Source organism: Zea mays, chromosome 7 (assembly GCF_902167145.1).
Source record: "Zea mays cultivar B73 chromosome 7, Zm-B73-REFERENCE-NAM-5.0, whole genome shotgun sequence".
In the NCBI taxonomy this organism is placed as follows: domain Eukaryota; kingdom Viridiplantae; phylum Streptophyta; class Magnoliopsida; order Poales; family Poaceae; genus Zea; species Zea mays.
The window spans coordinates 115,733,782-115,747,373 of NC_050102.1; the positions used below are offsets into that span (position 1 = coordinate 115,733,782).

General features: G+C 45.8%; 2 non-coding genes across 2 annotated transcripts; both read right to left on the bottom strand.

Annotated features, from left to right (window-relative positions):
• Nucleotides 1-12,753: 12,753 nt before the first annotated feature.
• Nucleotides 12,754-12,827, bottom strand: TRNAI-AAU (transfer RNA isoleucine (anticodon AAU)). Its single transcript has one exon. It is a non-coding gene; the product is annotated as a tRNA-Ile (tRNA).
• Nucleotides 12,828-13,311: 484 nt separating this feature from the next.
• On the bottom strand, nt 13,312-13,376 carry MIR169p (microRNA MIR169p). Its single transcript, NR_121139.1, has one exon. It is a non-coding gene; the product is annotated as a microRNA MIR169p (primary transcript).
• Nucleotides 13,377-13,592: the final 216 nt, after the last annotated feature.

The following is a 13,592-nucleotide window of genomic DNA, read 5'->3' on the forward strand; positions in this document are numbered from 1 at the left end:
CATCATTCAAAATCTTTAAACTAGAGATGGATTCATGACAAACAGACAATTCAGAGGATAACATTTCATTTCTCTTAATTTCTAGAGCAAGAGATTTTTGAACACTAACAAATTTATCATGCTCTTCATACAAAATATCCTCTTGCTTTTCTAAAAGTCTATCCTTTTCATTTAGAGCATCAATTAATTCATTAATCTTTTCTACTTTAGCTCTATCTAATCCTTTAAATAAACTAGAGTAATCTACTTCATCATCGAAGGAATACTTATCACTAGAAGTAGAGTTTTTAGGGGAATCTCGAACACTTACCTTCTTCTCCTTGGCCATGAGGCAAGTGTGGTGTTCGTTGGGGAAGAGCGAAGACTTGTCGAATGCCGAGGCTGCCAGTCCTTCATCGTCGGAGTCGGATGAAGAGCTGTCTGAATCCCATTCTTTTCCAAGGTGCGCCTCACCCTTCGCCTTCTTGTAAACCTTCTTCTTCTCCCTCTTCCCATGCTTTTCTTGTTCCTGGTCATTATCATTATCGGGGCATTGCGCTATGAAATGACCAATCTTACCGCATTTGAAACAGGAGCGCTTTCCCCTTGCTTTGTTCTTGTTGGGGTACTCCTTGCGTCCTTTCAGTGCGGTCTTGAAGCGCTTGATGATTAGGGTCATCTTATCTTCGTTTAGCCTGGTAGCCTCAACTTGTGCCATTGCTTGGTAGCGCCTCCCTGCTGCTTGTTGCTTTGAGAGCAACGGGTTGAGGCTCGTAGACGGGTAGAGGGCCATTAAGAGCATCATCCATGTATCGCGCTTCCTTTACCATCATACGTCCGCTCACAAATTTTCCGAATATCTCTTCGAGCGTCATTTTGGTGTACCTGGGATTTTCACGAATAAGGTTTACAAGATGGGGGTCAATTACCGTGAATGACCTTAGCATAAGTCGGACCACGTCATGGTCCGTCCATCTTGTGCTTCCATAGCTTCTAATCTTGTTGATGAGGGTCTTGAGCCTGTTGTAGGTCTGTGTTGGCTCCTCTCCCCTGATCATCACAAATCTCCCCAGCTCGCCTTCCACCAACTCCATTTTGGTGATCATGGTGGCATCATTTCCCTCATGAGAAATCTTGAGGGTGTCCCAGATTTGCTTGGCGTTGTCCAAGCCGCTCACCTTGTTGTATTCATCCCTGCACAAGGATGCTAGCAAAACAGTGGTAGCTTGTGCATTCTTATGAATTTGCTCATTAATAAACACAGGGTTATCCATACTATCGAAATGCATTCCATTTTCAACTATCTCCCAAATACTAGGATGGAGAGAAATAAGTGACTACACATTTTGTGACTCCAAAAAGAGTAGTCTTCTCCATCAAAGTGTGGAGGTTTACCAAGTGGAATTGATAGCAAATGAGCATTATAATTGAATGGAATACGAGAATAATCAAATTAATAGTTTTGATTAACCGGTTTCTTTTTCGACGAGTCATCGTCGTCGTTGTCTCTTGGTGAAGAAGACGAGGCATCACTGTCGTAGTAGATGATCTTCTTGATGCGCCTCTTCTTCTTCCCGTCCCTCTTCTTGTGACTCGATCCTGAGTCAGTGGGCTTGTCATCCCTTGTCTTGTTGAAGAGGGACTCCTTCTCCTTGTCGTTGACCACAATCCCCTTTCCCTTAGGATCCATCTCTTCGGGCGATTAGTCCCTTAGATGAAGAGTATGGCTCTGATACCAATTGAGAGCACCTAGAGGGGGTGAATAGGTGATCCTGTAAAATTCAACACTAAATTCCAACAACCTTGATTATAAATATATAAGTGCGGGTTAATCAAGTCAATGAGACGAGCTCTTGCGAACACATACAATCAAAGAGAGAGCAATCACAAGAGACACGCGATTTTATCCCGTGGTTTGGCCAAGTAACACTTGCCTACTTCCACGTTGTGGCGTCCCAATGGACGAGGGTTGCACTCAACCCCTTTCAAGGGATCCAATGATCAACTTGAATACCACGACTTTTCTTCCTTATATCCTTTTCCCATTTGCGAGGAATCTCCACAAGTTGGAGCCTCTCGCCCTTACAAGATTGATCACAAAGAATGCACAAGAGTAAGGTTGGGAAGAGCAACACACACAAGACTCAAAAACTCAGCACACCAACGCACACAAGTGAAGAATTGAGCTCAAATGACACAAAGGGAGTTCTCGACTCGAATGGAGCTCAAATCTCAAACACAACAAAGCGAATGCGCAGGAGCATAGTCTGGATGTCTTAGAATGCTTAGTGAATGATTGGGTATCTCCTCCATGCGCCTAGGGGTCCCTTTTATAGCCCCAAGGCAGCTAGGAGCCGTTGAAGATCAACATGGAAGGCTATCCTTGCCTTCTATCGAGTGGTGCCCTGACAGTCCGGTGCACCACCGGACAGCTACTGTAGCCTGTCCGATGCCGATCTCCTTCCTTTTCTGGCACAGACGACTGTTGCAGCTCCGGGCCAGTTGGCGCAGCGGACACTGTCCGGTGCACACCGGACAGTCCGGTGCCCGCTACCGACCGTTGGCTCACCGGACAGTCCGGTGAATTATAGTCGTACGCTGCCAAACTTTTCCCGAGAGCGGCCTGTTCACCGGAAACCAGCCTGGCGCAGCGGACACTGTCCGGTGCACTACCAGACACTGTCCGGTGCACCACCGGATAGTCCAGTGTGCCAGGCAGAGCTGGACTTCGGCTGCACCTAGCCAAGTCTTTTGCAATTCTTTTCTTTTCTTCTTTTCTCTGTTTCTAACACTTAGACAAATATATTAGTATATAAAAACCAACTACTAAGTCTAGAAACATATCTTGATATATGATTTGCACTTCTTGCTTGTTTGGCACATAATAACTCACTCACTATGTGTTGGACACTTAATCTCCAAAACATTATAGAAATGGCCCAAGGGCACATTTCCCTTTCAGTGATCGGCGGCAGAGTCCAGCAACGGGAGCGCATCGGAGATCGACGCGGGCAGCTCCGACACTAGGATGGGGCTCATCCCTAGCGGCACCAGTGTCGTGCTTGCCTCGCCGGCCCACGCGGCAATACACTGGACCCCGGCGCGGTGCTATGCTTGGAGATCTTCAAGGGCCTTCCTGGTGGCCTACATCGCCTGGGGACCCGGCGCCGCCTGCGTTCATTGAACTGGCGGATCTGCTCCTCCAGCTTCCTCTCTTTCTCCTCTGCCTCGAGCTCATGCTTGGCCAGCAACTCGCCCCGTCGGGTGAGCATTTCTTCCCTAAAGACGAGATCCGTCTCTCGCCTGGGGAGGTCCGTCTCCCGCCTATCCAAGGACTGCTCCTTCGCTTTAAGGTTCTCCTCGGCAAGGGCGGCGTCACTGGCCTTGCCCTCGAGCTCTTGCTGCCACTTTTGCAGCCTCTCCACATGCTTGACCTGCTGGGCCCGCTGGGCTTCTGGAGTCTAGTCCAGGGCGCTCAGCTTGGCCTGGTACTCTGTTGTGAGGGCCTCCCGCTGGGTCACGGCCTCCTCCCTCCTGGTGATCCAGTAGCACAGGCGCGATCTCCTCTGCAGCGGCGCGATCCGGCGCTTCAGGAGATCGCCGACCACGAGCATCGATGTCAGGCCACCCGTAGCCAAGCCCTTGATCCTATCCCATACGGGCAGGAACTCTAGCGAGAGGGACGGCTTGGTCCTCCACTGCTTGCGATCGAGCGCTGGCCCATCGCTCGGTAGGATGAGGCAGTTGTTGGCCTCGGCGCTGGCAATCACCCAGTCGTTGCGCCAGTTTTCCCACCTCGCACCGCCAAAGGTGGGGATGTAGACGACGGCTGGATCTAGCCTCGTCTGGAAGTAGTAGGCACCGATGTGGTCCCTAGTCTTCTGGGACTTGACCAGCATGAAGAAGTAGCGGAAGAGGGAAGTACAGGGGGCCACACCTATGAACATCTGGCAGAGGTGGACAAAGATGGCTTTCTGGAGGACGGAGTGGGGCATGAGGTGTTGAAGATGACGCCCGAACTCCTCCAGCATCAGCAAGAAGAAGGGCGAGATCGGCAGCGCCAACCCACAGGAGATGTAGGAGGTGAACAGCACGAACTCCCCGGCGGCGAGATCGCCAAGGGGGACGGCGCTGGCGCGGATTCTTCCGGCGAGCCCTGGCGCGCTCCACCCAAGCAGGCCGCGCACCAGGTTGAGCGCCTCCTCAGACTGAAAACGGTCAGGATGACCAAGCAAAGCCATGGCGTGTAAGGCGGCGTGGGCGTGGAATAGAGGAGCACGAAGGCAAAGGAGCGCAGACGATTGGGAGAGAATGCGAAAAGGTAACTGCTACACGCGGGGTGAATCCTTTTTCAAGGAAACCTGAGTCCTTGTTGAGGGAAACCCTTCCGCGCGCCCCTGAATCGCCACAGGAAATCCCGCCCGACGCGCACCTAGGATCCAGGCAGCCCACTCTATGACACGGGAGCTCGGGTCCACAGGTCATACAGGTTGTGTACTGGACTTCAGGTGCGGAAACAGCGAACCGCCGTACGAACCGCCGCGTGCGATAGCGCACCTCCTCGGGGCCGCTGCAGAAGACAAAAGGTTATCTTTTAAACCAAGGCAGCAACAACGAGGCGCCCCGTGCGTGGCCCGATGAAACCACCAGGCGTGGGGGCCGCGGGTTAGTCAGCCGCGGGGACAGATATGGCAGTTGACGTGACTAAAGGCGGATTGACAGCGGGCGCGTCAGCAGACGCGCTAAAACGGCGCGCCAATCACCGATCAGGTCATGTTGAGGCAAAGTACAAGCTTTGGCCCCACCTGCAAGCTCGCATCCTCCCCTGAGGTGGGCCTGGGGGCCACTGTCGGTACCCTGAAACTAGGGTACCCCTTACTACTGTATAAAGACGCAGTACCCACATGGCTATCTTTAGTCACGTGGTAAAAGAGTTGTATGTGGGACCAGGCCATGACTCGCCCCAGCCTCTGTCGACTACTCTGGGCCAGCAACAGCGCCCGACCCCACCACATGCGCGGGTCCGGGGCCGCCACGTGTCCAGAGAAAGTGATATACTCCAAGGCATCAACAATGAGTCCGGACCCCCATGGGAGAGTGCCGGACCCGTGCCGGACCCCTGTATATACAGTCCAGACCTCCAAGTTTGGCCCAAGGCCTCCACGTGTGCGAACCGGACCCCTAGAATGGGATCCAGACCTCCCGTATGGGGTCCGGGCCGCCCACAGTGGGGTCCCAAGGTTCCAGGACAAAACATACCCGGGCCTTAATCAGGACCCAGGCGGGGGTCCGGAGCCGACACGTGTCCAGACCTGGTCTGGTGGGATCCGGACCTATCCACATACACTCCTGCTCCCCACTCAGGCGGAGACCCGATGTTGCCACGTGGCATACTGCGCGCAGTATAAGCCAACGGGCGGAACCTGGCATGAGGCCTCTGGGCTACGCGCGCCTTCGCATTCATTACGGATAAGATGTGCGCATGTCCATTCCACTGACAGGCGACGTGCTCAGTCCGCGATACGTGGGCCGTGCAGTTACTCACACGTTACCATATCGAGGGCAATGACTCGCAGTTGCTCCCGCGTTACCAGGAAAAGGGTTACTACCTATCAATGTTGCATGGACTGCAGTCATCATGACTCCCGCTGATTACTCATGTGTTACTCTGTTAGCATTAGTTATTCACATAATGTATTTATTCCATTATGCTCCTGGGCCCGCATGTCGGGGCTCAGCACCCTTGTATGTGCCTCCCTTAAGCTATAAAAGGGAAGACACATAGTGTTACAAGGGACACGCTCAATTACACTCAATACAACTTACACACAGTGGAGGTAGGGTATTACGCTCCGGCGGCCTGAACCACTATAATCCCTCGAGTCCTCTTGTGTTCTACCAGATTTCACCAAACAGGCAACCGCTTAGGCCCCCTCCTCATCTTAGGATTAGGGTGGGTGCATTCCGCCACCCGGCCGGTGAATTTCGCCATTGACAGATGAGTTGGCGCTGATCTGGAGGCAGAGCAGCGTCTAGCGTTGAATTAGGATTAGGTAGCATTAGGCAGGGTTTGAATATTTGATCACCACTGTGCCAGGCTAGGTGGTTAGCAAGACGATGCTGCCTAAATAGGCTAGGTTGTTGTGTCTTTGACTTGCATGTATTGAACTCAGGAATCCTCCTTATCAACAGTCGAATGCTTAAATTATTTGTTAAGATCGACTGAATGATTTGAAATTTAGCATGTAGATCTAGCGAGTTTCTTCGAAGTCTACTTTCTAAAACATTATTTATCTTGCCAACATCGTTGCTATCTTATACTTGCCATTTTTTATTTCTTTAACACATGGCAGAATTCTTATACTATTATCTTTATATAACATTTCAGGGCTTGTTCGGTTATTGATATTACATGTGTATTGGAGTGTATTGGGTGTGATTGGAGTGAATTTTGACTTGTTATAGATTTAAACCGGCTCAATCCTACCCAATACATGTGGATTATCACCAAAACGAACAAGCCCTCAGGTAGAGCATATGGGATGCATATGGGCATTTCTAAAGTGACATTCACTAAGAACCCATAGTCTACTTTCTGAAATACTATTTATCTTGCCAATATTGTTGCTGTCTTATACATGCTACTAGCAAAAGCGCCGTGCTTTGCAATGGGAGAAAACTGGTTATGTATTGTTACACTTTTTTTGTTGTGTTGCAATGGGCAGCGGATACATAGATATATTATTAAGGTGTTTATCGGTTTATCAGTTTATGCAATGCTAAAAGTTGCTAAAAATATTAGACAACATGTTAACTATGATAAGAGTTTAGGCAAAAACAGACATCACACATCAACCCTGTGGTGCACCCAACACATTTGAGCACCTCAGGCACCATCCTTTCCAGCTATGTAGCTGGTGCTATTTACCAGCTGAAATACTACTTAAACCCAATAAAAGTCTAGTGAATTTAACCACGAGGAGCTTAGGGGGTGGCCCAGTCGGGTCACATTTCTGTCCAACAAGCATTATTTATGTCACTCCAGTTCAACCAACTTTGAAAACATAATAAAAATTTTATACTAATTTACTTCCTCCGACTTTCTTTTAGCCATCTTTTCTACATGTACAAATTTGACGTGGAGGGAGCACATAAAAAAGAATTAACTTGATCGTGCAAAATAAAATGTACCAAAGAAAATTGGACGTATCCATGTCGATGAATAAAAAAGAATTATATTTTTAGCCATTGTAAGCGAACTAATTAATTGGTAAAAAATTATATTTTTAACCATCAATCAGTACGTTCTCTCTTTAGATCCATAGATGCAACATTTTTTCATTGTTAGCCTAATACAACATATTTTTAATTACTATTTTTCTCACACACCGCAACTCTTTGACCGGCCTTCTCGATCCCTCTTATATCTCCCACAGGCCATAGATGACACACTAGACCTCTCTTCTTAAACTGGACACATCTTCCTATTCTGCATCTCTCGTCCTTCCCCGACACCCCCTCCCCCTCCCTGCATGCAAGGAGGGCGACCAATTTCCCCACGTTGAGACGGGGAGCTCTAATCCCCCTCTTCGCTATTTATTGTATTTATTGTTAAATTAATCCTATTTAACTTTAATTAGTAGATAAAAATGTGTATTACAATACTACAAATACAGTAATATTTTTTAAAACTCCAAAAAGTGAAAGGGAGCTGAATAGAAAGAATGGTTAGAGAAGAAAAAAAATAGGAGAAGAATGGTTGAAGGGGTATTTAAATATGAATAGAACGAATAGAGAGATTTGGGAAGGGGACTGGTCGAAGATAGTCTAACGCAACATCCTCCACTGGTCCACCTTATTCTGAGCTGCTCGATGAACACTGTGACTGCCACCCAGCCGACAGCCACACTGCCTGTCGCGCTCCTCCGTCGGGTCATCCAAGGGGGCTTTTTCTAGCTCGTTCTCGATTCTCAGATTTTGGAGTTCTGCTCTCTCCCTTCTCTAAATTTTTAGATCGTTCTTTGAAAGAAAGTCGGTTCTCTTGTTCTCTGTTTTCTTTTGGAAAGAAGAGGATTTGATCGTTCTCGATCTTCCTTCCTCATGTAGTTATTTGCTTCTCTATGTTCTGAGATCCTTGAGAAGCAATTATGAGTTGGCATAAACAGAGTTTAGTTGGCGATATGAGTTGGCATAACCAAAATCCCATGGTGCCTAGACTCGAGTTAGCTGCCGGTCATGTGTGTTGTTCCATGTGCGCGGGCAAGCCGCCAATGGGATTGAATATCCCCGTGGAATCCCACAGAAACCTAGAGGAAAAAATCTAGCTGATATAGCGACTTGGAAGATGGCGACGAGTACATGTGGCCAACAATGACATGAATACGACTACAACCTTCGGTGCCTTCCCTTTCTCCTTAATGACCTTGGAAGACTTTTGGCTCTTTAAGTCCTTGGTTCTCCTTTGAAAATCAAGTTCATTTTTAATGGAGGGATGTTTACCAATAGTAAAAGCATCCCTAGAAAATTTAATTTTATCACATTTATCTTTGCATAATTTAAGTTGAGCATGAAGATTGGCAATATCATCATTCAACCTTAGCAATTGTAGAGACATGATTATTGCAAGCATCTACATCAAAATCTTTACATCTATTGCAAATAGAAACATGTTCCAAGGATGAACTAGCATTATTCAATTTTTCTATCCTAGCATTTAAATCAGCATTTACACTCTTAAGGCTAGAGATAAAATCATGACAAGAAGACAACTTAAAAGCAAGCATTTCATTCTTCTTAATTTCCAAGGCAAGAGATTTTTCAACATTAACAAATTTACCATGTTCTTCATAAAGAATGTCCTCTTGCTTTTCTAACAACTTATCCTTCTTATTAAGAGCATCAATCAATTCATTAATTTTATCAACTTTGGATCTATCTAAGCACTTAAAGAGATCGCTATAATCTAGATCATCATCGGAATCCTCATCGCTAGAAGAAGTGTACTTGGGAGTATCTCGTGTACGTACATTCTTCTCCTTAGCCATGAGACATGTATGTCGTTCATTGGGGGAAGAGGGAGGACTTGTCGAAGGTGGAGGCAGCAAGTCCTTCGTCGTCGGAGTCGGATGAAGAGCAGTCCGAGTCTCACTCCTTGCCAATATGCGCCTCAACCTTTGCCTTCTTGTAGTTCTTCTTCTTTTACTTCTTCCCTTTCTTTTCTTGTTCTAGGTCATTTCATTATAGGGACATTGTGTAATAAAATGATCAGACTTACCACATTTGAAGCATAAACGTTTTCCCCTTGATTTGTTCTTGTTGGGGTAGTCCTTGCGTCCCTTCAATGTGGTCTTAAAGCGCTTAATCACCATCGTTATTTCTTCCTCATTAAGCCCGACAACCTCCACTTGTGCTAACTTGTTTGGTAGCATTTCTTTGTTGGTCATTGCCTTGAGTGCAATGGGTTGCGGCTCATAGAGAGGAAGAGGTCCATTGGCGATGTCGTTAATGTACCTTGCTTCTTTCACCATCATATGCCCACTTACAAATTTCCCTAGAATTTCTTCGGGCGACATCTTGGTGTACCTGGGGTTTTCACGAATAAGGTTTACAAGATGGGGATTGATTATAGTAAATAACCTTAGCATTAGTCGCACAACGTCGTAATCCGTCCATCTTGTGCTTCCATAGCTTCAATTTTTGTTCACCAGGGTCTTGAGCCTGTTGTATGCCTCAGTTGGCTCCTCTTCCCTTTTCATGGCGAATCTCCCCAGCTCGCCTTCCACCAATACCATCTTGGTGATCATGGTCATGTCATTTCTCTCATGAGAGAACTTGAGGGTGTCCCATATCTGCTTGGCATTGTCCAAGTCACTAACTTTGTTGTATTCATCCCTGCAAAGAGATGCTAGCAAAAAAAATAGTAGCTTGGACATTTTTGTGAATTTGCTCATTGATAAATACAAGATTATCACTACTATCAAAGTGCATTCCATTTTCCACCATTTCCCAAATACTAGGATGAAGAGAAAATAAATGGCTATGTATTTTATGACTCCAAAATGAATAGTCTTCCCCATCAAAGTGAGAGAGTTTGCCAAGTGGAATAGACAATAAATGAGCATTTGAATTGTATGGAATGCGAGAATAATCAAAAGAATAGTTTTGATTAACTGTTTTCTTTGTCAAAGAGGAATCTTCGTTGTTGTCATCCTTTAGTGAAGAAGAGGAGGTGTCGCTGTCATAGTAAATGATCTTCTTGATGCGCCTCTTCTTCTTCCCGTCCTTCCTCTTGTTGTTTGAGCCTAAATCGGTGGGCTTGTCATCTTTTGGCTCGTCAATGTTGAGGGTTTCCTTCTTGTTGTTGATCACAATTCCCTTGCCCTTAGGATCCATCTCTTCGGATGATTAGTCACTTGATGAAGGGAATGGTTCCGATACCAATTGAGAGCACCTAGAGGGGGTGAATAGGTGATCCTGCAAAAATCAACTCTAAACAAGACAAACTTGGTTTATAATAAGTGTTAGTAGAACCAAAACCAAGTTGAGATGAATAGAGGTAGAGAGAAGAAGAGAACTCTTCACTTGATTGTTCCTTTAAGATATGTATCAAACTTAGGAACAATAACACAAGTGAATATGTGAGAACTCCATGGAATAAAATAATCACAATAAAGAAATGCACAAGTGACACGGTGGTTTTATCCCGTGGTTCGGCCAATGCCTACTCCACATTGTGGTGACCTCCTTTGGACAAGGGTTGCACTCAACCCCTCTCAAATGATCCAAAGATCAAACTTGAGTACCATAGTTTTCTTCCTTATATCAAGTTTCCCTTTGTGAGGAATCTTCACAAGTTGGAGTCTCACACCTTACATAATTGATCTCAATCAAACACATGAGTAAGGGGAGAAGAAACACACACGAGACAAAATCGCAGTAACACACAAGTCGAGAGAAGAGCACAAGAGACAACGCCGCAGAGTTACAACTCAAAACATGTGTTCGAATCTCTATCTAGCAAAGCAATAGCGTGGTTGCAATATCTCGATGTTGTAGGATGTTCAAAGGATGCTTGATATTCTGCTCCATGCGCCTAGGTGTCCTTTTATAGCCTCAAGTGACCTAAGAGCCGTTGGAGCTCCATTTGGAAGCCACTGGTTGCATTTTGTCCGTGACTGCACCGGACTGTCCGGTGCACACTGGACACTACACAGTGCAACGGCTACAAATCCTCTGATTGGCTGGTTTCCTGTTTTGGGGGGCATCGGACTATCCGGTGCTCCAAGTGACCGTTGGCCCCAGGGCGACGTGTCCACTAGCCGTTGGCTGGCTGGCATACCGGACTGTCCGGTGCTCCAAATGATCGTTGGCCCTAGGCCGACGTGTCCACTAGTCTTTGGCTGGCTGGCACACCGGACTGTCCGGCGCTCCGTGTGGACTGTCCGATGATTTATAGCCGACGGAGGCTGATTTTTCTCAAGAGCAACCCCTTGGTCGGACCGTGCACACTGGACCGTTCGGTGCTACGCAGAGCAGTCCAACTTTCTCTTTTCCATTTAGGGCCTGTTTGTTTACCCCCATGGATTATATAATCTGGATTATTTTTGGAGGATTATATAATCTGGATTATATAATCTGGATTATATAATCTGAGTAGTCATGTTTGTTTACCCAGATTATTTGAGTTGTTAATAGGATTCTTTTGTATGAGGAAGACAAGAATGCTCTCTATATTTGTACTAGGTTGAAACTCATATATGAAAAAAAAATAATTCAATTGACATTGGCAAATATTGCATTAGCAATATTATCACGGAAGGCATTCATGTCACCTTCTTCATCCCCAAATTGACTAGTACTAGGCGCAAAAACGATTCGGTGGATTATAATGGTGGGTAATTTCTAGGAAACTTGAAAGGGTAGTGGGGAAGTGGGAAAAAAATAATCTGAAATAAGCACCTCCTCACTTGCTTATGGATTATCATAATCCAAGGGGTTAGATTATATAATCTGGGCAAATAAGCTGGACTGTTTGTTTGCCTCTTAGAATTATTTAATCCAGATTATATAATCTGGGGGTAAACAAACAGGCCCTTGAAGTCTCTTTTGCTCCTTTTGGCTTGACTTCATAAAGTCCCTAGCACTTAAACAAATAAGATTAGTACCTAAAATAATTGACTACATGTTCGGAGCTTACCTTTTTCAATTGGTAGCATATAGATTTGTGTTATGCCCTCTTTTAAGCTTAATTTGCTTTATGTACCTATGCTCATGTAAGGTGATGTGAGTCTAAACATAATGTGCTGAGCATTTAATCAACAAAATAAAATAAAAATACCCCAAAGGTACATTTCAATTTCAGACATCTAGCGCCTAGGCTAGTCAGGACATGCAGGCAAGCATGCGGCAAACCACCATGGCCAGGGCACTAGCGTCGACGCCAAGGACAGCCTCACCATCGACCGAGACGTGGCAAACTAAACCATAGCACATATAATTTCACTTCTATAGCCAGCGCTGAGAAGGTCAAAATGACGTGGCAGGCTTAAATATAGAAGATGGCAATAGCAGAGACTGCTGGAATAGTCTATTTTTTTACAGAGATTTATTTAAAGAATAGCTAAATTTGAAAATTTTGGAGAACGTTTTGAGCTAAATAATTGGAGTTGCTGCTACACTGGCTGGGCCCTGTTTGAGTTATGGGCTTTAAAATTCAAATCGGCGGAGGAGGTGCAAAGAAGAAGAAAAAATAGAACAGAGAGCAAAAACAAATTCTGGCCCATGCAGGTCTCGAACCTGCGACCTTCGCGTTATTAGCACGACGCTCTAACCAACTGAGCTAATAGGCCTTGTTGAAAGACACTTGTTATCCCTTTAGAGGTGCTATAGAGAAATCTAATCCAACAAAATTTCACAAGGAAATGCCAATCATATGCGAGATAAACTACCCTTTTAAAAGATATATATATATATATTTGTGCAGAAGAGATAATGTACATCTTGATCCACGTTCTTATGCGAAACATATCATGGAGAAGTAACCCGATCGATTTCGTTCACCACAAAGCACGAGAGCATTTTTTTTATATAAACTTTTGCACCTATCAAGTCGAACAATATGCAATGGCCGCGAATATTCCCATACCTTAACATCAAAAGAAAAATATTCTCATACCTTGTTTGTCGCTGACTCTCTCTGGACGACGTACGTGTATTAGCTTCTTCTCCCAGCGAAAAAGCACTCGAGGATCAACACACTCACACACCTCCAATCCAGAAGAAGAATTCCAGATGACATCTTGAACCGCTCTGGCATAGGAGGAGGAGGCAAACGCGTAGCCCCAGATGACTTGCCGGCGGGCCAAGAAATATAATGCCGGCAAGTCATCCTTGGCTACGCGATGCATCATCGTTGCATATATATATACCACTCAGCTAGCCTCCTTCCCACATGCAAGAGCTAATCAAAAGATGCATGCATGGCGAACACATACACGACGACGACGTATACAAGCTAGCTAGCTGCCCAGCTTGAGCTCTTTCAGGTTCAGGTTTCTTCAGAGCATGACGCGGCGCTGCTTCTTATAGCGGGTATGCAGACCGGTACCCGGCCG